The following is a 25,317-nucleotide window of genomic DNA, read 5'->3' as shown; positions in this document are numbered from 1 at the left end:
AAATCACACATCATCGCCAGGGGCACAGCCTGCAACACAAAAACTAGGACCCACAGCTTCCTGGCCACTCCATGGCCCAAAAACGTGGTTTTGAAGCATGGATCCTCATGATTTTTGCACTAGATCAGCCCAAAGTCACCATCAGATCAAACATCATGGCCATGGGCACAGCATGCAACACAAAAATCACGGATCCATGGCTTCCTGGCCATACCGTGGCCCAAAAACGTGGTTTCGAAGCATGGATCCTCACGCTTTTCCCATTGGGCCACCCCAAGGTAAAGGTAAAGGGACCCCTGACCATTAGGTCCAGTCGTGACCGACTCTGGGGTTGCGGCGGTCATCTCGCTTTATTGGCCGAGGGAGGCGGCCTACAGCTTCCGGGTCTTGTGGCCAGCATGACTAAGCCGCTTCTGGCAAACCAGAGCAGCGCACCGAAACGCCCTTTACCTTCCCGCCGGAGCGGTACCTATTTATCTACTTGCACTTTGACGTGGTTTGGAACTGCTAGGTTGGCAGGAGCTGGGACAGAGCAACGGGAGCTGACCCCGTCAAGGACGCAAGTCCAGTTCTGTATCTGCATGACATCATCCACACCCAAATGCTCTCCCGTTCTGTTTCCCCCAATTAATTTGGTAACACCATCTCCATTGAAAACTCTGCTCAGTGACACCCATACAACAGAAAAGTGCTGACCGTCTTCATGCAGATACACTTCCGTGCAGGGGTTTGGCCGACAAGTTCTTCCCGAGTGTGGGGATGTTTTCAGGGGCTCTTTGCTTTTCCCTGCCTATTAATATATAAAGTGGGGTATTTCATATGATAAGAACAGAGGAAGCTGCCTTTTATGGAGCCAGACCAATTTTGGGAAAGTGCTACATGGGCCAGTCCACCAATTGGCTACCAATGAGAACATAGCAAAAGACAAAATGGCTGCCATATGGTGTGGTATGAAATAAATTTGCCTGGCTGTGGGGCGTGAAGGCCGCACCCTGCAAGACCCTTTCCACGTGGCCTAGGCCCCGACTCGCTAGCCCCACAAAAGAGGCTCCTCACGAGGCCAGAGGAACATGGCCTGGCTGTGGGGCATGATTCGAAACCTCCAGTCCCAGTCCACTGCTCTAACAACTAAACCAAACTTCCCCCCTTTGGGTGACATATTGTGTCACTTTGGGTGACATATTGTGTGAGTGAGAACTATCAATAAATTAACAAATAAGAGAAATTTCCTCTCAGTTCTGTTTCTTCTGGCTAGGCTTCTCTCAAGACTCTGGTCCCAAAGCTCTGCTATGGCTTTTCTCTCTAACCCTTCAAGCTTCACTTCCTCTGACCACGAGCCGAAATCCTCTCCCAGAACAGACTTGCAGCTCTCTTTCTCTTAGTTATCTTGGCTTTGCGGCTTATCTTGGGTACCTCACAACTACACCCCCGGGCTAGGTAATCCCTTCCCCGATTCACCCTTCCCCCTCCAGCTGTATTGTTTTCCCCACCGAATCCCGCCACTTGCCTACCACTTCTGTGGTGACAGGTAGTGATGTTATGCCACCGCAGGGACGGTTGTAATCCCACCGCAGCCACCAATTTTGTGGCGATCACACAGGGCCCTGGACGTTTGACGGTCTATTGACCCTGTGCCACCACTGTGATTGCTTTCTTTTTTGGCAAATGCTTTTTATTGAGTTTTTTCACAAACAAAATAAAACAATCTTTTAGTCATCATTTTATGTGTCATCTTATTTACACTGCGTATATACACGCCCAGACTTCCTTCCTTCCCAGCTGCGGTTTTTTAATATATATCTTCTCTTACAGATTCTTATTCACTTCTATACACATCACAGGATTTATGTTAACCCTGCTGTAGTTTTTAAACTTCTACAGTTAATTCTTATGTATGCCTCAAATTTACCCCATTCTTCTTCAAACTTTGTCCCTTTTTGGTGCCGGATTTTATACGTCATTTTAGCTAATTCTGTGTATTCAAAAAATTGAGCCTGCCATTCCATAACCGTTGGGGTCTCCTGTGACTTCCACTTTTGAGCTACAAGGATCCTAGCTGCTACTGGAGCATATTGGAATAATTTATGATCCTCCTTTTTTACTTCCTCCCCTATTATCCCGAATAAAAAAGCCTCCAGTTTTTTCGAGAATGTATACTTAAAATGTTTCCTCAGTTCATTATATATAAAGTCCCAAAATTTTTTCATCTTTTCACACTCCCACCACATGTGGCCACCACTGTGATTGCTTTCTTGGCTGCCACCACCCCGTTTCTCACGGGACACACGGAGTCCAGACAGGTCTTAACATTAACAAATAATCAAGTTTATTTTTAAATGCAGGAACAAGCGTATGGTTTCAGTTTATTTTTCTCTTCTCAGTTTCTTCATCTTAGTTCCTAACAACTCCAAACTGATTATTCCAACTATCTATCTGACTCTCCCTAACAATTCCTCTCACTCTCTCACAATACAACTTGACCAACCCACTGCCTATTCCTCCCTCTCCCTTCTCCAACTCCCAAACCTCAACTGACTTTCAAACCTTTTACTCCCCCCTTGCATCCTCACTGGCCAATCACATCACACCCATTTTAACCCTTTCCTTATGACCCATCCTAGGAGGCAAACGCCACAGCCATACACCCCAAACCTCACCTGAAGGACATCAAAGCCCACCTGATGTCCCCAAACATATGATTATACATGTGATTCCTTTCAGCCGTAAAGACTAAACTGATAGTTTTGTTTTGGGACTTCAGATGGGCTTTGATGTCCTTCAGGTGACGAGGCCTCTTTTTTTATGACTAGTATTTATTTATTTATTAAAGATTTTGTTGATTTACAAAAGTGTGCAATGTGGGTGGGTGGAAAGAGTGAATTCATCACCAGGGGGCTTCCAAGTCCTGGCAATTCACTCCTTGCATTTATTTAATATTTGAAGATTCCTTCTTGCTTCAACTTTGGTTTTGAGGAGTTTTATTTTTTATACAAGATAAAAACACAAAAAAATAAGACAACCATAATGATTTAGTTAGACCCTGCCCATCCGGCTGGGTTTCCCCCTGTTTTAATTCTAGTAGAGCCTTAGAGTTCTGATATAAAAGAGGGAAGATAAGTTGCAGCTAAGGGTGGAAAAGAAAAAAAGCATCCTAGGAAATGGGATGGGAAGCAGATAATAGAAAAGGGGGGGGGGACTTACTATGTAACGAATCCTGATGTGCAATTTGTGGAATTTCAACAACACCACCACAACAAAATACTTAATAAAAAAAGAACAGAAAGAAATCTCTATCCCTAATTAGGTATTATCTAGATAAAAAGCAAGAAATAAAGGACACAACTAATTCAAACCCATTCATTCCAGTAGGCTTACTCTGAGTAGAATCTCACTGCATTGTCACCAGAACTCCTTGCATTACAGTGTTTGGGTAATTTTAAAAAAGAGAGACACATTTGTTCTGAAATCCACTGAGGAGGCATGTGTTGTTGTTATTTTAAGAACCCAACTCATAATCTTTGTTTCTTTTAATTTTTGCCATCCTATATATTCTTGCCTTGCGCAATTAACTTATCCTCCCATCTATTTTCATTATATAAAAATAATTTATCTCCTCAATCTCATAAATTCCAATTATGGTTGGTTGGTTAGTTAGTTAGTCGTTCTTCATGGAAATATTGAAGCTGTGTGCAGGAGGAAGTTGGGTGGGAAAAGGAATGAGGCTGCTTTAAATGGAGAGGGGGGGGAGCAGAACTGTCTCCAAAGAACCAAAAAAGTCACATTTTGTCATGGGTTCAATGCTGGGGATTGTTCAATGCTGGGAATGTGGAAAATTTGGCCACAAAAGTTTTAATTGTAGAGCTGGAGGAGAAAAGTCTGGTAATATTAGCCCTCAGAAAAAAACGTATTGCATCAAAGCTGAGGAGAGTCAAGCTAGGCAGGAAAGGCCAAAGCCTATCACTACAACTCCTTGCATTATACTGTTTGGGTAATTTTAAAAAATAGAGACATATTTGTTCTGAAATCCACTGAGGAGGCGTGTGTTGTTGTTATTTTAAGAACCCAAATCATAATCTTTGTTTCTTTTGATTTTTGCCATCCTATATATTCTTGCCTTGCGCAATTAACTTATCCTCCCATCTGTTTTCATTATATAAAAACAAATTATCTCCTTAATCTCGTAAATTCCAATTATGCTTGGTTGGTTAGTTAGTTAGTCGTTCTTCATGGAAATTTTGAAGCTGTGTGCAGGAGGAAGTTGGGTGGGAAAAGGGATGAGGCTCCTTTAAATGAAGAGAGAGAGAGAGAGAGAGAGAGAGAGAGAGAGAGAGAGAGAGAGAGAGGTGTCTCCAAAGAACCAAAAATGTCACATTTTGTCATGGGCATTTTTCTTTTTGCACAGCAAGGGAGAGAAAGGAAACTTTGGGCAATCTCAGAGCCAGAGAATATGGGGCATCTGTGGCCCTCCAGGCTGTTATAGACTGCAGTGGGGGGCAGTGTGGTTTAGTGGTTAGAGCAGTGGACTGGGACTGGAGGTTTCGGATCATGCCCCACAGTCAGGCCATGTTCCTCTGGCCTCGTGAGGAGCCTCTTTTGTGGGGCTAGCGAGTCGGGGCCTAGGCCACGTGGAAAGGGTCTTGCAGGGTGCGGCCTTCACGCCCCACAGCCAGGCAAATTTATTTCATACCACACCATATGGCAGCCATTTTGTCTTTTGCTGTGTTCTCATTGGTAGCCAATTGGTGGACTGGCCCATGTAGCACTTTCCCAAAATTGGTCTGGCTCCATAAAAGGCAGCTTCCTCTGTTCTTATCATATGAAATACCCCACTTTATATATTAATAGGAGCGCAGGATGTTCTGCATTTATATCCTAAGGGGGTGGGGTGAATCTCTTGAGCGATATGTCCAAATGTGTTTTTACGCTTGGGGGGCTGCTGCGTCGCTTGTTCCTGAACCTTTTCTTCCTCCCAAATGCCCAGAAGATCCATGGCACACCTTGACTTGCATGAAACCTCCTCTCTCTTATTTGCTCAGTGAACCAGACCGGGAGAAGGAGGAATGAAGGAAAACAGAAATCCGGCCTGAGAACGGAGGTCCCTGTCATGAGAATGGCCAACATCTCCTCAGGTGAGGATGAAAGGGGAGGCAGGGAAAAGCAAAGAGCCCCTGAAAACATCCCCACACTCGGGAAGAACTTGTCGGCCAAACCCCTGCACGGAAGTGTATCTGCATGAAGACGGTCAGCACTTTTCTGTTGGATGGGTGTCACTGAGCAGAGTTTGCAATGGAGATGGTGTTACCAAATTAATTGGGGGAAACAGAACGGGAGAACATTTGGGTGTGGATGATGTCATGCAGATACAGAACTGGACTTGCGTCCTTGACGGGGTGAGCTCCCTTTGCTCTGTCCCAGCTCCTGCCAACGTAGCAGTTCCAAACCACGTCAAAGTGCAAGTAGATAAATAGGTACCGCTCCGGCGGGAAGGTAAAGGGCGTTTCGGTGCGCTGCTCTGGTTTGCCAGAAGCGGCTTAGTCATGCTGGCCACAAGACCCGGAAGCTGTAGGCCGCCTCCCTCGGCCAATAAAGCGAGATGAGCGCCGCAACCCCAGAGTCGGTCACGACTGGACCTAAACGGCGTTTCTGTGCTCTGTTCTGGTTTCGCCAGAAGTGGCTTAGTCTTGCTGGCCACATGACCCGGAAAAACTGTCTGTGGACCAACGTCAGCTCCCTCGGCCAGTAAAGCCAATGAGTGGCGCAACCCCAGAGCCGTGACTGGACTTAACTGTCAGGGGTCCTTTACCTTTTTAAAAGCACTGCACACTGCCATGCGATGTGAAAGTGCTTCATCTTATCAATGGTCACAACTCCTGAAATGAATGGATGGCTCCAATGCTCCATTTGCTGCCTTCCTTCAAACATTAACATTTGTGTATGTTCTAAGGTGTTTCAAATAGTCAAAAAGATGACAGCTTTTAATTCCTCTGAATTTGATAGCTACTTTAGATTTTTAAAGGCTGGCTCCCAAAGTTATTTAGGCCCATTGCTTGGCCGAATGTTAATCACACACTCACTCACACATACACACACACAAACTTCAGTGGAAACTGCATGCAGCTGAGCAGCTCACATTCGGAGCATCAACACAGAAAGGAACAGGAAGCAAGCAACACAAATATTTTGACGGAAGTGTCTTAGGAAAGCGATTTTAAATCATGGGCACCTAGGTTCTGAAAATGATATTGCCCGTATTGGTGTGAGTGATGGGGTCCCATGGCACAAATTCCATGTAATCCCAGTGCAAAGGAAAAGAGCTAAGATCTTCTCCCTTACTATAATGTCCAAACAAGATGGGATGGGGAAGAAGAATGAGAGGTTTGTAAGGAGTCTTCAATAATTTTGCCAAGGAAATTCTTATGGCTCATGCTATTAGCCTATCTTGTACATGGAGATCCTTTATGAAAGGCATCCAGGACCATCAAACAAATGTGTACTGAGATACACATACTGTATCACCATTTTTACTGCTGGAACTGCTCTGAATCTGACTTCAGGAAGAACGCGTTTTAACTGCACAGTGTCCTGGAATAGACACTCTGCATTGGGAAAGAAGGGAACTGAGTTCCCTCCCATTTTCCACTTCCTGATGTTCCAAATGACCAGTACCCTGGAGTTATGATTTGTGGTGTTGTCGGGATTCTAACTGGACTGTAACTGACCTAAGAATTCTGCAGAGCAGTTGCTGCTGTGGCTGGCCGGCTGCTCAGGCGAACGTCAGCTCAGTGGCCAACAGCTCAGTCTTCTTGAGGCTCAGGAGCACCTAGCAAATACCTGCGCTGTTCCTGGCACGCTAGACTCTATCTGAGGAAGGCATTTCATGTAAGTTTATGGATTAAACATTCCTCACTATGCCATCAGCTGTGTTTATGCTCAGTGGAAAAAGATAGGTGCAGTAAAGGTAAAGGGACGCCTGACCATTAGGTCCAGTTGTGACCGACTCTGGGGTTGCGGCGCTCATCTCGCTTTATTGGCCGAGGGAGCCGGCATACAGCTTCCGGGTCATTATTAAGCCGCTTCTGGCGAACCAGAGCAGCGCACAGAAACACCGTTTGCCTTCCCATCGGAGCGGTACCTATTTATCTACTTGCACTTTGACGTACTTTCGAACTGCTAGGTTGGCAGGAGCAGGGACCGAACAACGGAAGCTCACCCCGTTGCGGGGATTCGAACCGCCAACCTTCTGATCGGCAAGTCCTAGGCTCTGTGGTTTAACCCACAAAACAGCAAAATCATGAGCAGCTTCCCATCCACAATAGGTTGCTGAGGTTCTGGCCATTTTCACAGGAACAATGCAACAGTAGATTAAATCTGTAGCAGTGTGCTGGAAGAAAGTATGAGTGTCGGCTTCTCTGGATCAGATGTCTCTACCTAACCAGGGGGTGAGAGAGAGCAGGGGAACTCTTTCTTTTGCTGCTTCTTTCTGTGCATGGAAGGAAGAATGCAGGAGGGAGGATGTCCTTCAATGACTAGACATGCTTGTTATTCCCTCTCTCACTGCATCTTGTCTTCTCTTTTGTTTCCAGGATGTCTGCCAAGGTCTCCCCTGGTCCGCTCCTCTCCAAACCCCCCCTGAGGGTGAAAGAAGGTTCCCTGGTCGTCCAATGGCTGAGCTTAGTTTCCGGCCTCCAGATATCTGCATTCCTGGTGGATATTTTGGCCTTGCCAATGTGCATTGTGTCAGCACTCAGTGTCAACTGGAGAGTGTGGCGTGTGGAAAACATCAAGGGGATTGGCTCTGGAAACATCTGGATTGGAATCTGGGATGTCTGCTTTTGGAAAGACCCTTCTAACGACGGCAACTCTTTTTGGCATTGCGAAGAGCTCAATGAGCAACATCCAACCCTCCCGAGGGAAATTTTTATTGCACAGGATTTAATGGCATTAGCTTCCATCATGAATTCAGTGGCCCTAGGATTAATTTCATTTGCCTTGTACAATGTGTTCAAGCCCAGAAAACATAAGGATTTTCTCTTTCGCTTTTTTAGGCTTGGAGCTCTGCTGAACTTAGTTGCAGGGATACTCGTCCTGATTTCTGTGGTATGGAACATGTCTGCTGTCTTACAAAATGGGGAAATTGACTTCCCTGAAACTTTTGAATTGCCTCAAATTCCCAGCGAGCAGCATATTGGACCTTCTCTTTATCTAGGCTATATCGCTGCAGGTTTCCAGCTGCTGAGTGCAGCATTGGTTGGGATCGAGAGATGTTGCATCAGGACCACCGCAACAGATACATCTCTAATAGAAACTGTAGTGGTGATTTCCCCAGGAAGTGAGGTGAAAAGCGAGAGTCTAACTACTTGTACGAATTGTGGTTCTCTGCTGGATCTTGTAATTCAAGAGAAATCCTCCACAGGTGAAATGGAGAAAAGCTGTGCAAGTGATCTTGTCATTCCTGAGGAATCCTGCGAAGTGGAGATGGAGGAAAGCCCAAAACATACCATCATACATGTTATTCCCTGCAACAGGGAATAGCAAACTGCTAAATATTGGAATATATTGATATATGGCAATATCTACAATAAGGATGGAGCTATGTAGAGGCATTGGCTGGCTTCACAGTTTTTCCCACGTTGGGTGAGGAGCTCTCAGTAGAAGCTAGGGTTACCCAGCTGGCGTGTACCCCATTGATGTTTTTCCTTTTTGTGTTTGTTGGCCTTGTGCTGGTGCCAGGCTATTTTGTCCCTAGGCATGCACTCCTCTCCCCAAAACTAGTATTCATTTATTTATTTATTAAAGATTTTGTTGATTTACAAAAGTGTGCAATGTCTCTCTCTCATGTCCCCCCCCCCATGTAACACTTTGACAAATCATTTTCATTTGTTGAAAATTCATTTGTTATTCCCAGACCTCCCTTAATCGCAGTCTCCCTCTGTCCTCATCTGCCACAGTCCACAAAATTCTGGGCATTTTTTTCTGTCGACATGATGCTTTCCAAACAACTGGCCTCCTCCCAAACCGTAGTGCTTATATACTGGGATGGATCTCGTACATGGAAACCACAAGAATTCATTTCCGCAGCATCTATTAACAGCCCCCCCCCAACAAAAAATCTCTGAGAATTCCAAAGAGCTCAATATGGTTTCCAGAACCCTGAGAAAACTGCAGTTCCCAGCACCTTTAACAAACTACAGTTCCCAGGATTCTTGGTGGGGGCGCCTTAAATGTACGGTACGGCTACCAGCGTTGCAAAAAGAAAGCTGGTTTAAGCAGGAATATAGGTCCCCAATTAAGGGCTGATTCAAGCAGGAAGGTGGAGAGGCAGTGTGGTCTAGTGGTTAGACTGCCAAACTAGGACCTAGGAGGCACCGGGGTTCAAATCCCCCACTCAGCTATGAAGCCACATCTAAAAGAGCATAGAAATAAACAAGACCACAAAATGATACAATCATGTCCCCCTTTGCAGCCTCCTTTAAACAGATGTGAGGAGTCTCGGTGTGCCATCCTGCCCAGGGCCGGGCGATGTCTGGTTTTCAACGTCATCCGATGAGCAGGGCTTAAATTCTGCTCAGTTGGGCGGGATTCCAAGCAAAACCCTTCCTGATTCAGAAGCGGGTTTGTCTCCTCAACAGTCCCCCTTCTTTGTTTTAGCAGGGGAATCCAGTCTCATTCAGGCAGGGGGCTGCCTTGAATTTCCTGCTGAAACCCCCAAGTTGTCCAACTCTCTTTTAGCTGAAATCCCATCTTGATTGAGGAAGGGGGTTTGCATTAGAAGTGGGACAGGCGGGGAGGGGGAATAGTTTCTAGCAGCAGGACCTCCCCAGGTGTTTTGAGGACCTATTACTAATCGATTGATTGATTTTCTATATAAACCTTTTGCAAATAGATCTTTTTTAAAAAAAGAAACACAGTAAGCCACACATTTCCTGCGAATTATCCCCCATGACCATTGCAAAGCTCACAATAATAACAGTAATAGCAGCATATTGGGCCTAAACTCTGCCTAGGAAGGAAACAGGGGTGGACTGTCTAAAATAATTGTGCCCAGAAAAGGGTGGTGGTGGACTGGAATGTTTTAGGAGATAGAGAGTGACCCCTCCCTTCCCCCAACTTAATCTGCAGCTAAATTTGATGTGAAATGTGCTTTTCTTAAAAAAACAAAAAGCCAGCCACAGGGACAGTCTAAGGAACAATATTTCGGGGGGGGGGAGTGGGGAGATAGCTCCATTAGAAATTCCACACTGTTAAGGAAAATTCCGGGTTGAGAGACTACTCAACAGGCCAGCTTCTCGGGGTACAGGTCCCACCCCCACCCCGCAGGTCCATGTGGTCAATAAAAGAAGGAAATTCCAGCAAGCAGGCAATTTGGAGCAGTCAGTAGACTCAGAGCCTTTCTTGTTGCGCAACAGATTCAACAGCAGCCAGTGAACCCAGAGCATGGAGCCACATTGACTTTGAAAACTTTCCCACCATATGTCAGAATACAGTTTGCACAGCATCATCAATGCATCATTGCTACATCACTAACATGTCACAAAAGGGGAGGGTTACACAAGATTAGCACAGGCAGCTATGTCAGGGCAACACCCAAGTACAGTATAAGATTAGCATCATCGGCAAACATGTCTTAAGTACCCACCACCCAAAGTATAACAGAAATTCCTTGGCATGTCTGGAGCCGGAGGCAAGTCTGGGGATGAGATTTGGCTTCCCTTGGAGAACAAGGAGCCCAGCAATTGTCACCTCTGGGCATTTCCTGGGGCAGGAGGTGTGTACACATGTCTTCAAGCTTGGGGAGTTGGAAGGGGAAAGAGTCTTTTTTCCCACGGCAAAATGGTGCTGGAATGGAGGAACTTGGCAAAGGGGTTGATTTTATAGGATTCATAAAGCTTGGTATCTTCCCTGAGCTGTCAAGTCGAAAGGATACGTTCAGGCCTAATATTTGTAACATTTAACAACTTTAAAGATGTGCCCCACCCCCCGTTATTTCCGTAACACCTTGGGAGATGAATTTGTTTAGGTTCTGTAGGGATGGAGAGATTTTGCGTCAAGACCACCTCAACAGATAAATGTCAAATAGCAACTGTAAGGCTGATTACCCCAAGAAGCGCAGTGAAAAGCGAGAATCTATTTGCTCAAAGTGTGGTTCTCTGCTGGATCTCGTAATTGAAGAGAAATCCTCCGCAGTTGAGATGGAGGAAAGCCATGCAGAAGATTTTGTCATTCCAGAGGAATCCTGCGAAGTGGGGATGGAGGAAAACCCCAAACATACCATCATACATGTTACTGCAACAGGGAGTAGCAAACTGCTAAATATTGGAATATATTGATATATGGAAATATCTGAAATAAGGATGGAGCTATGCAGAGGTATTGGCTGGCTTCACAGGTTTTCCCACGTTGTGATTTTTGTACAACACACACTCACACACTTCATGATTCACAATATATTAGCAGGTCAAATATTATGAAACCAAAGTGGCGATATGGTCGATATATTGCTCAGCCCGACTAGTTGCGAGACAGAATCTTTAAACTATTTTCTCTCCCCTGTGCGTGTCAATACTGTACATAGATTTGAGTCACCTGAACCTGCAGATGCAATCTCTGGAACGTGGATGTCTAATTGGATGGTGGGAGTGTGTTTGGGAGGAGCTGAAGGAGCCCCCTGTTCTGCTGTCCTCTCCCCCTCGGTCAGGCAACTACTCACCAGCTACTTCTCTGTCGTCAGTGCCTCTGTCATGTGCCGCAATGTCACAAAGACCAACTTCTTGCACTTAGCATTGCACAGAAGAGCACAGGAGCCCTTCTCGGCTTGGGTGAGGAGCTCTCAGTAGAAGCTAGGGTTACCCAGCTGGCGTGTACCCCATTGATGTTTTTCCTTTTTGTGTTTGTTGGTCTTGTGCTGGTGCCAGGCTATTTTGTGCCCTAGGCATGGCTAGCTACTTGCACTCCTCTCCCCAAAACTAGTATTTATTTATTTATTTATTTATTAAAGATTTTGTTGATTTACAAAAGTGTGCAATGTCTCTCTCTCATGTCCCCCCCCCCATGTAAAATTTTTACAAATCATTTTCATTTGTTGAGACATTAGGAAGAAAAGGGGAAAGAGGTGGGGGGGGAAGATGGGGAGGGTCAGGTGGCGATTTTTCTATTTTCCTTCCTATATGTAGGGTTTGGTGTCAGCGTTGTTTGTGCAGGTTCTTTGCTGTTTGCTTGTGTTCCTTTGGTGGTGAGAGAGGTTGGGGTTGGCCTAGGGTGTGGTTATTCATTTGTAGTTGGCTGTGGTGCTCTTTGTTTTCATGTGTGAGTGGGGTGGGTGGGTGTTTGGGATCAGCAACAAATCTACTTATTCCAAGACCTCCCTTAAAGCAGTAGTGGATCACCATGAAGAAGGCGCCACCACCCAGAAGGCCTCTGCCTGGTTCCCTGTAACTTGACTTTTCGCAGGCGTCTCCTACGTTTGTCCTTCTAGCGCCTGCTGAAAACCTTTGATTTCACCCCCCAGAGGCGCACTCCATTGCCTCTCGAAAGAGATGCCCACAACTTCCCAGGGAATTCTGGGAATGGGAGTTCTGGGAGGCATATTTGTTCTGAAATCCACTGGGCAGGCATGTGTTGGTGTCATTTTAAGAACCCAAATCATAATCTTTGTTTCTTTTGATATTTGCCATCCTATATATTCTTGCCTTGCGCAATTAATTTATCCTCCCATCTATTTTCATTATATAAAAATAAATTATCTCCTTAATCTCGTAAATTCCAATCATGGGTTGGTTAGTTAGTTAGTTCTTCATGGAAATCTTGAAGCTGGGGGGGGTGTGCAGGAGGAAGTTGGGTGGGGAAAAGGTTGAGGCTCCTTTAAATGAAGAGAGAGAGAGAGAGAGAGAGAGAGAGAGAGAGAGAGAGAGAGAGGTCTCCAAAGAACCAAAAATGTCACATTTTGTCATAGGCATTTTTCTTTTTGCACAAGGGAGAGAAAGGAAACTTTGGGCAATCTCAGAGCCAGAGAATATGGGGCATCTGTGGCCCTCCAGGCTGTTATAGACTGCAATGGGGGGCAGTGTGGTTTAGTGGTTAGAGCACTGGACTGGGACTGGAGGTTTCGAATCATGCCCCACAGTCAGGCCATGTTCCTCTGGCCTCGTGAGGAGCCTCTTTTGTGGGGCTAGCGAGTCGGGGCCTAGGCCATGTGGAAAAGGTCTTGCAGGGTGCGGCCTTAGAATCATAGAATCATAGAATCATAGAGTTGGAAGAGACCACAAGGGCCATCGAGTCCAACCCCCTGCCAAGCAGGAAACACCATCAGAGCACTCCTGACATATGGTTGTCAAGCCTCTGCTTAAAGACCTCCAAAGAAGGAGACTCCACCACACTCCTTGGCAGCAAATTCCACTGTCGAACAGCTCTTACTGTCAGGAAGTTCTTCCTAATGTTTAGGTGGAATCTTCTTTCTTGTAGTTTGGATCCATTGCTCCGTGTCCGCTTCTCTGGAGCAGCAGAAAACAACCTTTCTCCCTCCTCTATGTGTCATCCTTCTATATATTTGAACATGGCTATCATATCACCCCTTAACCTCCTCTTCTCCAGGCTAAACGTGCCCAGCTCCCTTAGCCGTTCCTCATAAGGCATCGTTTCCAGGCCTTTGACCATTTTGGTTGCCCTCCTCTGGACACGTTCCAGTTTGTCAGTGTCCTTCTTGTACTGTGGTGCCCAGAACTGGACACAGTACTCCAGGTGAGGTCTGACCAGAGCAGAATACAGTGGCACTATTACTTCCCTTGATCTAGATGCTATACTCCTATTGATGCAGCCCAGAATTGCATTGGCTTTTTTAGCTGCCGCGTCACACTGTTGGCTCATGTCAACTTTGTGGTCAACCAAGACTCCTAGATCCTTTTCACATGTAGTGCTCTCAAGCCAGGTGTCACCCATCTTGTATTTGTGCCTCTCTTTTTTTTTGCCCAAGTGCAATACTTTACATTTCTCCCTGTTAAAATTCATCTTGTTTGTTTTGGCCCAGTTCTCTAATCTGTCAAGGTCGTTTTGAAGTGTGATCCTGTCCTCTGGGGTGTTAGCCACCCCTCCCAGTTTGGTGTCATCTGCAAATTTGATCAGGATGCCCTTGAGTCCATCATCCAAGTCGTTGATAAAGATGTTGAATAAGACCAAGCCCAAGACAGAACCCTGTGGCACCCCACTAGTCACTCTTCTCCAGGATGAAGAGGAACCATTGATGAGCACCCTTTGGGTTCGGTCAAAGGGGCCTTCACACCCCACAGCCAGGCAAATTTATTTCATACCACACCATATGGCAGCCATTTTGTCTTTTGCTATGTTCTCATTGGTAGCCAATTGGTGGACTGGCCCATGTAGCACTTTCCCAAAATTGGTCTGGCTCCATATAAGGCAGCTTCCTCTGTTCTTATCATATGAAATACCCCACTTTGTATATTAATAGGAGTGCAGGATGTTCTGCATTTATATCCTAAGGGGGTGGGGCGAATCTCTTGAGCGATATGTCCAAATGTGTTTTGATGCTTGGGGGGCTGCTGCGTCGCTTGTTCCTGAACCTTTTCTTCCTCCCAAATGCCCAGAAGATCCATTGCACACCTTGACTTGCATGAAACCTCCTCTCTCTTATTTTCTCAGTGAACCAGACCGGGAGAAGGAGGAATGAAGGAAAACAGAAATCTGGCCTGAGAACGGAGGTCCCTGTGAAGAGAATGGCCAAGATCTCCTCAGGTGAGGATGAAAGGGGAGGCAGGGAAAAGCAAAGAGCCCCTGAAAACATCCCCACACTCGGGAAGAACTTGTCGGCCAAACCCCTGCACGGAAGTGTATCTGCATGAAGACGGTCAGGACTTTTCTATTGGATGGGTGTCACTGAGCAGAGTTTTCAATGGAGATGGCGTATCCTGATTAAGTGGGGGAAACAGAATGGGAGAGCATTTGGGTGTGGATGATGTCATGCAGATACAGAACTGGACTTGCGTCTTTGATGGGGTAAGCTCCCGTTGCTCGGTCCCAGCTCTTGCCAACCTAGCAGTTGCAAACCATGTCAAAGTGCAAGTAGATGAGTAGGTACTGCTCTGGCCGGACAGGAAACGTAGTCTCTGTGCGCTGCTCTGGTTTCGCCAGAAGCGGTTTAGTCATGCTGGCCACATGACCCGGAAAAACTGTCTGCGGACCAACGTTGGCTCCCTCGCCCAGTGAAGCTAGATAGGTGCCCCAACCCCAGAGTCATTCATGACTGGACTTAACTGTCAGGGGTCCTTTACCTTTACCTTTTTAAAAGCACTGCACAGTGCCATGCGATGTGAAAGTGCTTCATCTTATCAATGGTCACACCTCCTGGGATGAATGCATAGCTCCAATGCTCCATTTGCTGCCTTCCTTCAAACATTAACATTTGTGTATGTTCTAAGATGTTTCAAATAGTCAAAAAGATGACAGCTTTTAATTCCTCTGAATTTGATATCTACTTTAGATTTTTTTTATATAAATATTTATTCAATTTTCCAATTTTATACAGACACAAAAAGAAAAAGAAAAAGAAAAATATTAAAAACAAATCAATTTCAATAACAATTTTTCAATAACATGTTTCTTTGACTTCCTCATACCTCCCCTTCTTGTTTTCTAGTTCAAATTGTTAATCCAGCAAATCCTAATCTCTTAACATTCCTTTTAACTAACACCTTATTTTCCAATCAACTTTTTTTTTTAAATTTTATGACTTAAACAATATTAATCCCAGTTCTTTTTATCATAACAGCTAGAGACCACATAAGTTCAATCCAGCATCTTTCAAATTTCATTAATTTTGCAGTATTTCTGTAAATAGTCCTTAAATTTCTTCCAATCTTCTTCTGCCGACTCTTCTCCCTGGTCGCAGATTCTGCCGGTCATTTCTGCCAGTCCCATACAGTCAATCAACTTCATCTGCCATTCTTCCAGAGTGGGTAGATCTTGCGTCTGCCAGTGCTTTGCTATAAGTATTCTTGCTGCCGTTGTAGCATACATAAAGAAAGTTCTGTCCTTCTTTGGCACCAAATGGCCAACTATGCCCAAGAGAAAAGCCTCTGGTTCCTTCAAGAAGGTATACTTAAATACCTTTTTCATTTCATTATAAATCATTTCCCAGAAAGCCTTAATCTTTGGGCACGTCCACCAAAGGTGAAAGAATGTACCTTCAACCTCCTTACATTTCCAACATTTATTATCGGGCAAATTATATATTTTTGCAAGCTTGACTGGGGTCATGTACCACCTGTATATCATTTTCATAATATTCTCTCTTAAGGCATTACATGCCGTAAATTTCATACCGGTGGTCCATAACTGTTCCCAGTCAGCAAACATAATGTTATGTCCAACATCTTGTGCCCATTTAATCATAGCTGACTCTACTTTAGATTTTTAAATAATAATAATAATAATAATAATAATAATAATAATAATAATAATAATAATATCTTTATTGTCATTGCCCCCTCTCAGGGACAACGAAATTACTTGACTGCTCCATAAAAACACTAATTAAAACAATACAGTATAGTACAGCAAGGAAGATTAGATGACTTTCAAAGTCCAGGCTTCCCATTCAGGGCCGAGATCGCTCTGGAGAAGAAGCTGTTCTTAAGACGGCTCGTTCTTGTCTTCATCGTCCTGTATCTCCGTCCCGATGGCAGGAGCTCGAAGAGACAGTGACCAGGATGCGATGGATCTTTTACTATGTCCAGTGCCTTCCTATGGCACCTTGTGGCATAAATCTGCTCTAAGGTGGAAAGTGGGCAGCCAACAATGCTCTCTGCTGCCTTAACAACTCTGCACAACCCCATCCTGTCCTGGGTAGTACAGCTTCCATACCACACACATAAGCCATAAGTGAGCACGCTCTCAATGGCACAGTGATAGAAGGCAAGCAGCAGTTTCTGCGGAAGATGGTTTTTCCTTAGAATTCTCAAAAAGTACAGTCTCTGCTGCGCCTTCTTCACAAGCCCCCTTGTGTTGACACTCCAGGACAGATCCTCTTGTAATTCAATGCCCAAAAATCTGAACGTTGTTACCCTCTCCACACAGACCCCATCAATCAAAAGTGGCTGGATATTGCTCTTCTGTCTCCTGAAGTCCACCACAAGCTCCTTTGTCTTTCTTGTATTTATGAGCAAGTTGTTAGCTCTGCACCACTCTGTCAGCCGCTCCACCTCATCTCTATAGTCCGTTTCACCCTCCCTTTCAGGGATGAGCCCAATCACGGTTGTGTCATCTGCAAATTTGACAACCCTATTACTAGGGTGAGCAGCGACACAATCGTACGTGTAGAGAATATAAAGGAGCGGACTGAGTACGCATCCCTGTGGTGTTCCTATGTTAGTCTTAAGCATTTTAGAGACTGGCTCCCAGTCTCTAAAAAGTTATTTATCCTAAAGGCTGGCTCCCAAAGTTATTTATCCTAAAGGCTCCCAAAGTTATTTATCCTAAAGGCTGGCTCCCAAAGTTATTTCAGGTGAAATTGATGGATTTAGGCCCGTTGCTTGGCCGAATGTTAATCACACACACACACACACACACACTTCAGTGGTAACTGCATGCAGCTGAGCAGCTCACATTCGGAGCATCAACACAGAAAGGAACGGAAAGAAAGCAACACAAATATTTTGACTGAAGTGTCTTAGGAAAGCGATTTTAAATCATGGGCACCTAGGTTCTGAAAATGGTGTTGCCCGTATTGGTGTGAGTGATGGGGTCCCCTGGCACAAATTTCATGTAATCCCAGTGCAAAGGAAAAGAGCTAAGATCTTCTCCCTTACTATAATGTCCAAACAAGATGGGATGGGGAATCATAGAATCATAGAATCATAGAATTGGAAGAGACCACAAGGGCCATCGAGTCCAACCCCCTGCCAAGCAGGAAACAGCATCAGAGCACTCCTGACATATGGTTGTCAAGCCTCTGCTTAAAGACCTCCAAAGAAGGAGACTCCACCACACTCCTTGGCAGCAAATTCCACTGAAGAATGAGAGTTTTGTAGGGAGTCTTCAATAATTTTGCCAAGGAGATTCATATGGTTCAGGGCCTCATGCTATTAGCCTTTCTTGTACATGGAGATCCTTTATGAAATGCATTCAGGACCATCAAACAAATCTGTACTGAGATACACACATCACCATTTTTACTGCTGGAACTGCTCTGAATCTGGCTTCAGGAAGAACATGTTTTAACTGCGCAGTGTCCTGGAATAGACACTCTGCATTGGGAAAGAAGGGAACTGAGTTCCCTCCCATTTTCCACTTCCTGATGTTCCAAATGACCAGTACCCTGGAGTTATGATTTGTGTTGTTGTCAGGATTCTAACTGGCCTGTAACTGACCTAAGAATTCTGCAGAGCAGTTGCTGCTGTGGCTGGCTGGCTGCTCAGGCGAACGTCAGCTCAGTGGCCAACAGCTCAGTCTTCTTGAGGCTCTGCTCTGTTCAGATACCTGCTCTGTTCCTGGCACGCTGAGGAACGCATTTCACGTAAGTTTATGGATTAAACATTCCTCAGTAGCAGTTTGCTGGAAGAAAGTATGTGTGGATCAGATGTCTCTACCTAACCAGGGGGTGGGAGAGAGCAGGGGAACCCTTTCTTTTGCTGCTTCTTTCTGTGCATGGAAGGAAGAATGCAGGAGGGAGGATGTCCTTCAATGACTAGACATGCTTGTTATTCCCTCTCTCACTGCATGTTGTCTTCTCTTGTTTTCAGGATGTCTGCCAATGTCTCCCCTGGTCCCCTCCTGGCCAAACCCCCCCTGCGGGTGAAAGAAGGCTCCCTGGTGGTCAGGTGGCTGAGATTAGTGTCCTGGCTCCAATTATCTGCATTCCTAATGGATACTTTGGCCTTGCCGATGTGCATTGTGTCAACACTCAGTGTCAACTGGCGAGTGTGGCGTGTGGAAAACGTCAAGGGATTTGGCTCTGGAAACATATGGATTGGAATCTTGAAGGTCTGCTTTTTGAAAGACCCTTCTAACGACGGAAACTATTATTACCATTGTGAAGAGCTCCATGAACAACATCCAAAACTCCCGAGGGAAATTTTTATTGCTCAGGACTTAATGGTCTTAGCTGCCATTATGAATTCAGCGGCCCTTGGATTACAGTCATTCGCCCTCTACAATGTGTTCGAAGCCAGAAAACATAAGGATTTTCTCTTAACCTTTTTTGGGCTTGGAGCTCTGCTGAACTTATCTGCAGGGATACTCGTCTTGATTTCCGTAATATGGAACATGTCTGCTGTCTTACAAAATGGGGGAATTGACTTCCCTGAAACTTTTGAATTGCCTCAAATTCCCAGCGAGCAGCATATTGGACCTTCTATTTATCTAGGCTATATCGCTGCAGGTTTCCAGCTGCTGAGTGCAGCATTGGTTGGGATTGAGAGATGTTGCATCAGGACCACCGCAACAGATACATCTCAAATAGAAACTGTAGTGGTGATTACCCCAGGAAGTGAGGTGAAAAGCGAGAGTGTAACTACTTGTACGAATTGTGGTTCTCTGCTGGATCTCGTAATTCAAGAGAAATCCTCCACAGGTGAAATGGAGAAAAGCTGTGCAAGTGATCTTGTCATTCCAGAGGAATCCTGCACAGTTGAGATGGAGGAAAGCTGTGCAAGTGATCTTGTCATTCCAGAGGAATCCTGCGCAGTAGAGATGGAGGAAAGCCGTATGCCCCAAAGCTTACCTGAAGGACATCAAAGCCCACCTGATGTCCCCAAACATACAATTATATATGTGATTCCCTTCAACCGTGAAGACTAAACTATCAGATCCAGATCCACACAGATCGCTCCATACACGCATGGATCTGCGTGGATCAGGATATGATAGTTTTGTTTTGGGACTTCAGGTGGGTTTTGATGTCCTTCAGGTGAGGAGGCCTCTTTTTTATGACTAGTATTTATTTATTTATTTATTTAGGATTTTGTTGATTTACAAAAGTGTGCAATGTCTCTCTCTCATGTTCCCCCCCCCCCATGTAACACTTTTACAAATCATTTTCATTTGTTGAGACATTAGGAAGAAAAGGGGAAAGAGGTGCAGGGGGGGAAAGATGGGTGGGGGTGGGGTCGGGTGGCGATTTTTCTATTTTACTTACTATACGTAGGGTTTGGTGTCAGCGTTGTTTGTGCAGGTTCTTTGCTGTTTGCTTGTAATTAATAAACCAATTAATAAACCAATATTAATTAAAATATTGACTCTGTTCGCATGATCTTGGCCGGTCTTAATGCACGCTCTCGTCCCGTTTTTCAGAGCCTCCTCCAGAGCAGACCCACAAAAGGCTAACCGGTGGGTCTACTGCTGTGTAGGATTCAGTTCCTGATAATTGTGCACTTGGGTCTAAGGTTAAAGGCGGATCTACACGGATCCTCATGGATCCTCCACTTTTTAAAAAATAACTCCAACAAATGCAGTGTCAAATCACACCTGCAAGGCACGCCTGCAGACTGGACTATCAAAAACGTAGATGCAACACCACAAAAACATGGATCCGAGACATGGATCCTCATGAATTCATATGATTTTTATAGTGAAACAAAATAAAAACACCATGATACTGTAGACCACTTTTTAGTCTGTAAGCAGAACCAAAAAAATCACGCATCCACTGTTTCGTGCTGCTGAAATGGCGCTTTTTTGTTCTGGGCCACCCCTAAATCACCATCAAATCACACATCATGCCCAGGGGCATAGCTTGCACCACAAAAAACTCGGATCCACGGCTTCCTGGCCATACCGTGGCCCAAAAACGTGGTTTCGAAGCATGGATCTTCATGCTTTTTCCATTGGGCCACCCCAAACTCACCATCAAATCACACATCATGTCCAGTGGCACAGCCTGCAACACAAAAACTAGAACCCACAGCTTCCTGGCCACTCCATGGCCCAAAAACGTGGTTTTGAAGCACGGATCCTCATGGATCCTCATGCTTTTTGCATTGGGCCAACCCAAACTCACCGTCAAATCACACATCATAGCCAGGGGCACAGCCTGCACTACAAAAATCACAAAAATGCCCTTACCTGCACTGTTAATGTCACCACTGTAACATTATTATTAGAGCCGATAGGAGAATATATGACTATATATTGTACCAAGATATAGTTCATCTTCAAGAACAGATCAAATACATTCCAAAGTATTAAAGAGGAGAAAAAATATGAAACTGCTTACATACTGTCAACTAATATCCAGATTCAAGAAAGACTGTATGGCAAACATTTAAATCAGTGAAAAGACAGAATTTAAGTCCATCATAACAGAGTTCTACCTTTTGGGTAAAATTTAAAAACTATTACTCAAATATGACACCGAGCCCGAACAAGCAAAACCTTATATGACAAAATTGATGCAAAAATTTTAAGAGCAGTTTACAGTGGAACAATGAGAACAATTATGAATAAAGGAATAAAATTTACTGCAAGTTAAGCCCTAAAACAAAATTGGTACAGTGGAACCTTGGGTTGCAGACATAACCCGTGACTGAGGCATGTCCGCAACCCACAGCGTTCGCATCCTGAAGCGCCACGGCTGCACAGGCGCTGGCGCAATTTGGCGTTTCTGTGCATGTGCGAGTGGCGAAACCCGGAAGTAACCCGTTCCGGTACTTCCAGGTTTCCCGCGGTCTGCAACCCAAAAACACGTAACCTGAGGCGGCCGTAACATGAGGTATGACTGTACAAAAATGTTCTTTCAATGGTATATAACTTTGAAAAATATACAGAAGATGAATAATGCAATGAATGGACATTGCTGGAAATGTGATAGACCTTAAGGAATCTTCTTCCATTTATGGTGCACTTGTGAAAAGACCAAAAAGTTTTGGAGGAAAGTTCATTTCGAAATGAAAAAATGTAAAAAAAACAACCCTAAATTTGCATTGGACCCCAAAACTATGCTGTTGGGAATGACTCCTTCAGCTACTGTATTGTGAAATCGTCAGTGGAACTATTTAGTTATATGACCATAGCAGTTAGAGTGGTGTTGGCTAACATATGGAAATCTGACATATGTCCTGAAATAGATGCATGGAAAGAGAAACTATCAGAATATGCAGTAATGGCAAAACTCGCCAATTTAGTAAATAATTGACTCATCTTTATAATTTGTATACAATTTAACAGAACTGTAAGAAAATGAACATCTGTATGGATTTGTATAATAGACCTTAGTTACAAAAATATTTCCTGTTTAAAAATAGAAGCTTTCGGTGTATATGATAAAGAAAGAAATATATAGTAGAAGAAATCTTGTCTGTCTGATCTAGAAATGAAATCATATTTTCAAATAATTCTTGCTTTAGATTTTTATAATCATATATGGTATTTCTCCAATAGCAAACTACCTAGAATTGGAAATAATATTTAGTACACTAACCTTTGTTTAACTCTTGATAAATGTCAGCTTGCTGAGTTATTTTGTACCATTGTGATTCAATGTTATATTTGTGCTCAACAAGGGAAACCCACATGACCTGAAGGAACTACAACTAATCCAGAATGCGGCAGCTAGTCTGGTGACTGGGAGTGGCCACTGGGACCATATAACACATGTCCTGAAAGACTTATATTGGCTCCCAGTACATTTCCGAGCACAATTCAAAGTGTTGGTGCTGACCTTTAAAGCCCAAAACGGCCTCGGCCCAGTAGACCTGAAGGAGCTGGAGCATGTCCAGAGGAGGGTGACCAAAATGTAAAAGGTCTGGAATCCAAGCCCTATGAGGAGAGATTTAGGGAGCTGGATTTGTTTAATCTAGAGAAGAGAAGATTAAGGAGTGACATGATAGCCATGTTTAAATATTTGAAGGGATGTCATGTTGAAGAGAGGGCAAGCTTGTTTTCTGCTGCTCTAGAGACTAGGATGCAGAATAATGGATTCAAACTATGGGAAAAGCGATTCCACCTAAACATTAAGAAGAAATTGCTGTCAGTAAGGGCTGTTGGACAGTGGACTATGCCACCTCGGAGAGTAGTAGAGTCTCCTTCTTTGGAGGTTTTTAAGTGGAGGCTGGCCGGCCATCTGTCAGGAGTGCTTTGCTTGTGTGTTCCAGCATGGCAGGGGGTTGGACCAGATGGTCCTTGTGGTCTCTTCCAGCTCTATGATATTATGATTCTATGACACTAGCTAGTACGCTGCACTGTTCCATTAGATAGATATTGTTGCTATTTTTTAAGCTAAAGATTATGTATAGCTGCCATCTGTTAGTCTTTGAGCCAGTGTGGTGTAGTGGTTAAGAGCGGTGGACTCGTAATCTGGTGAGCTGTGTTCGCTTCCCCGCTCCTCCACATGCAGCTCCTCACAGGGTGTCTGTTGTGGGGAAGGAAGGGAAAGGAGATTGTTAGCTGCTTTGAGACTCCTCAGGGGAGTGAAAGGCGGAATATTAAGTCCAAACTCTTCTTCCAAACTCTTTGTAATAGTGACATTTCCCATAAATATGCTGAGACACAACTGAATAATGTTATAGATTTCAATGGGATTCATGGAAGGGCCAAGTTTATTCAGCAGTTTAAATGAATGGGGCATGGAAGTGCTTAACTGGTTCTTAAGCAGGGCCAAAACCTGGGGGAAGGAATCTTCAGTCTCTGCAGAAAACAGCAGGCACAACAACATTTTCTATGGAATGCAGAGCCAGTTTTTCTCATAAGCAAGCAAGGGGAGCCCCTGAGGTGCTGGATGCACCACTAGAGCTGGCGGCATGGTGTGAGTACCAAGGTTGGTTTTGCTCTCTGCATTTTTCCTGAAGTTGTTGAGCTGTGAAAATCATGCCCACTGTCCCCCTAGAAGGCTGAAAACCATTTTGGGATTCAGGAAGGGTCACCTCGGATAATGTTAAGAGATGGTTTGTTAAGATCAATAATTTTGCCGGCCACAGCTAATAGAGAGATGCCGTGATAGTTTCCGCAATCAGTTCTGTCACCTTTTTAAAAAGAGATTGATAATTTTGGCATCCCTGAAGTCTGCTGGGATCGCTTCTCTCTCCCAGAGTTTTTTGATGCGCTTGTGAAGTTGTTGTGTAAGTTCAATTCCACCCACTTGGAAGATTTCAGCAGGTATCCCATCAGGTCCACTGGCTTTGTTGTTTTTCACTTGGTTAATAGCTGTACACAACTCTCCCAGATTTGGAGATACAGCAAGCTCATCTCTGATTTGTTTTTGCAGGATTTGTGAGAGGACCTCAGCAGCAATGGATGAGTTGTGGTTAAGGAGATGTTGGTAGTGTCCTTTCCAACACAGTGCAATAGCTTCTTTATCCTTTAGAAGTGTGGTACCATCTGCTGAGCGGAGGGGGCATATGCTATGATATATTGGTCCATAGATGGTCTGTGTGGCTTTAAAGAAACTCTGTGCATCATGAGTGTCGGATAAGTGCTGGATCTCTTGAGCTTTCTTTTATCCACCAGGTGTTTTTTAGTTCTCTGGTTCTTAGCAAGCAGTGAATTGCCAGGATTTGGAAGCCCCCTGGTGATGAAATCACTCTTTCCACCCACCCACCCACCACAGTTTCAAAAATGTGCATGGAATGAATGAGCTGGCATTCAAATATATTCTTTTAAAAGCATATTTTCTATTATTATTGGGTCCATTCTGACAAATATTGGGTCCATTCTCTCACTTCTGCCCCCTCTTGATTCCCTCATTTCTGGGGGTTGGACTAGATGACCCATGGGGTCCCTTCCAACTCTTCCGTTCTACGATTCTCTCGCCTACAATTCTGACACCCGCTTCAGCTTGTACCAATCATACCAGCAGATAAACCGCATTTTCTCCAGTTGATGGTCTTTTTTTAGGGGGTAGAAAGGAGCGTGGCTTTGTTTTGGAGGTTTTTGTTAGGAAATCCTGACATCCAGTGGATGGGGAACACATGACAGCTGACGTTACACTCCCAACATCCACTTAAAAGCCATATGGTACCTTGAAACGCTTCCCCCAAAAGGATTCTGGGAGCTGTAGTGCTGAGAGCCATTAGGAGACCCCCTATGCCCCTCCCAGAACTCCCATTCCCAGAGTTCCCTGGGAAGTTGTGGCATCTCTTTCGAGAGGCAATGGAGTGCGCCTCTGGGGGGTGAAATCAAAAGTTTTCAGCAGGCGCTAGAAGGAAAAACGTAGGAGACGCCTGCGAGAAGTCAAGTTACAGGGAACCAGGCAGAGGCCTTCTGGGTGGTGGCCCCTTCTTCATGGTGATCCACTACTGCTTTATTTATTTATTTTTATAATTTTTGTTATATTTTATACAATTGTAACACATACTGCAACAAACATTGCACAACCCAAAA

General features: G+C 44.6%; 2 long non-coding RNA genes across 3 annotated transcripts; one reads left to right on the top strand and one right to left on the bottom strand.

Moving 5' to 3' along the window:
- Positions 1-2,303: 2,303 nt before the first annotated feature.
- Positions 2,304-20,072, bottom strand: LOC310756033. Its single transcript, XR_014544668.1, has 2 exons — positions 19,748-20,072; positions 2,304-2,678 (listed from the first exon to the last, which is right to left on the bottom strand). It is a non-coding gene; the product is annotated as an uncharacterized lncRNA (long non-coding RNA).
- On the top strand, positions 14,553-19,752 carry LOC310756021. Of its 2 annotated transcripts, none has more exons than XR_014544653.1 (3): positions 14,553-14,742; positions 18,747-19,576; positions 19,634-19,752. It is a non-coding gene; the product is annotated as an uncharacterized lncRNA (long non-coding RNA). The 2 variants fall into 2 exon arrangements; XR_014544654.1 differs by lacking the exon at positions 14,553-14,742 and adding an exon at positions 18,245-18,520.
- Positions 20,073-25,317: the final 5,245 nt, after the last annotated feature.

The sequence above is a fragment of the Podarcis filfolensis genome (assembly GCF_964270895.1).
Source record: "Podarcis filfolensis genome assembly, chromosome: 2".
In the NCBI taxonomy this organism is placed as follows: Eukaryota; Metazoa; Chordata; class Lepidosauria; order Squamata; family Lacertidae; genus Podarcis; species Podarcis filfolensis.
This window is presented reverse-complemented; position numbering and strand designations above follow the sequence as displayed.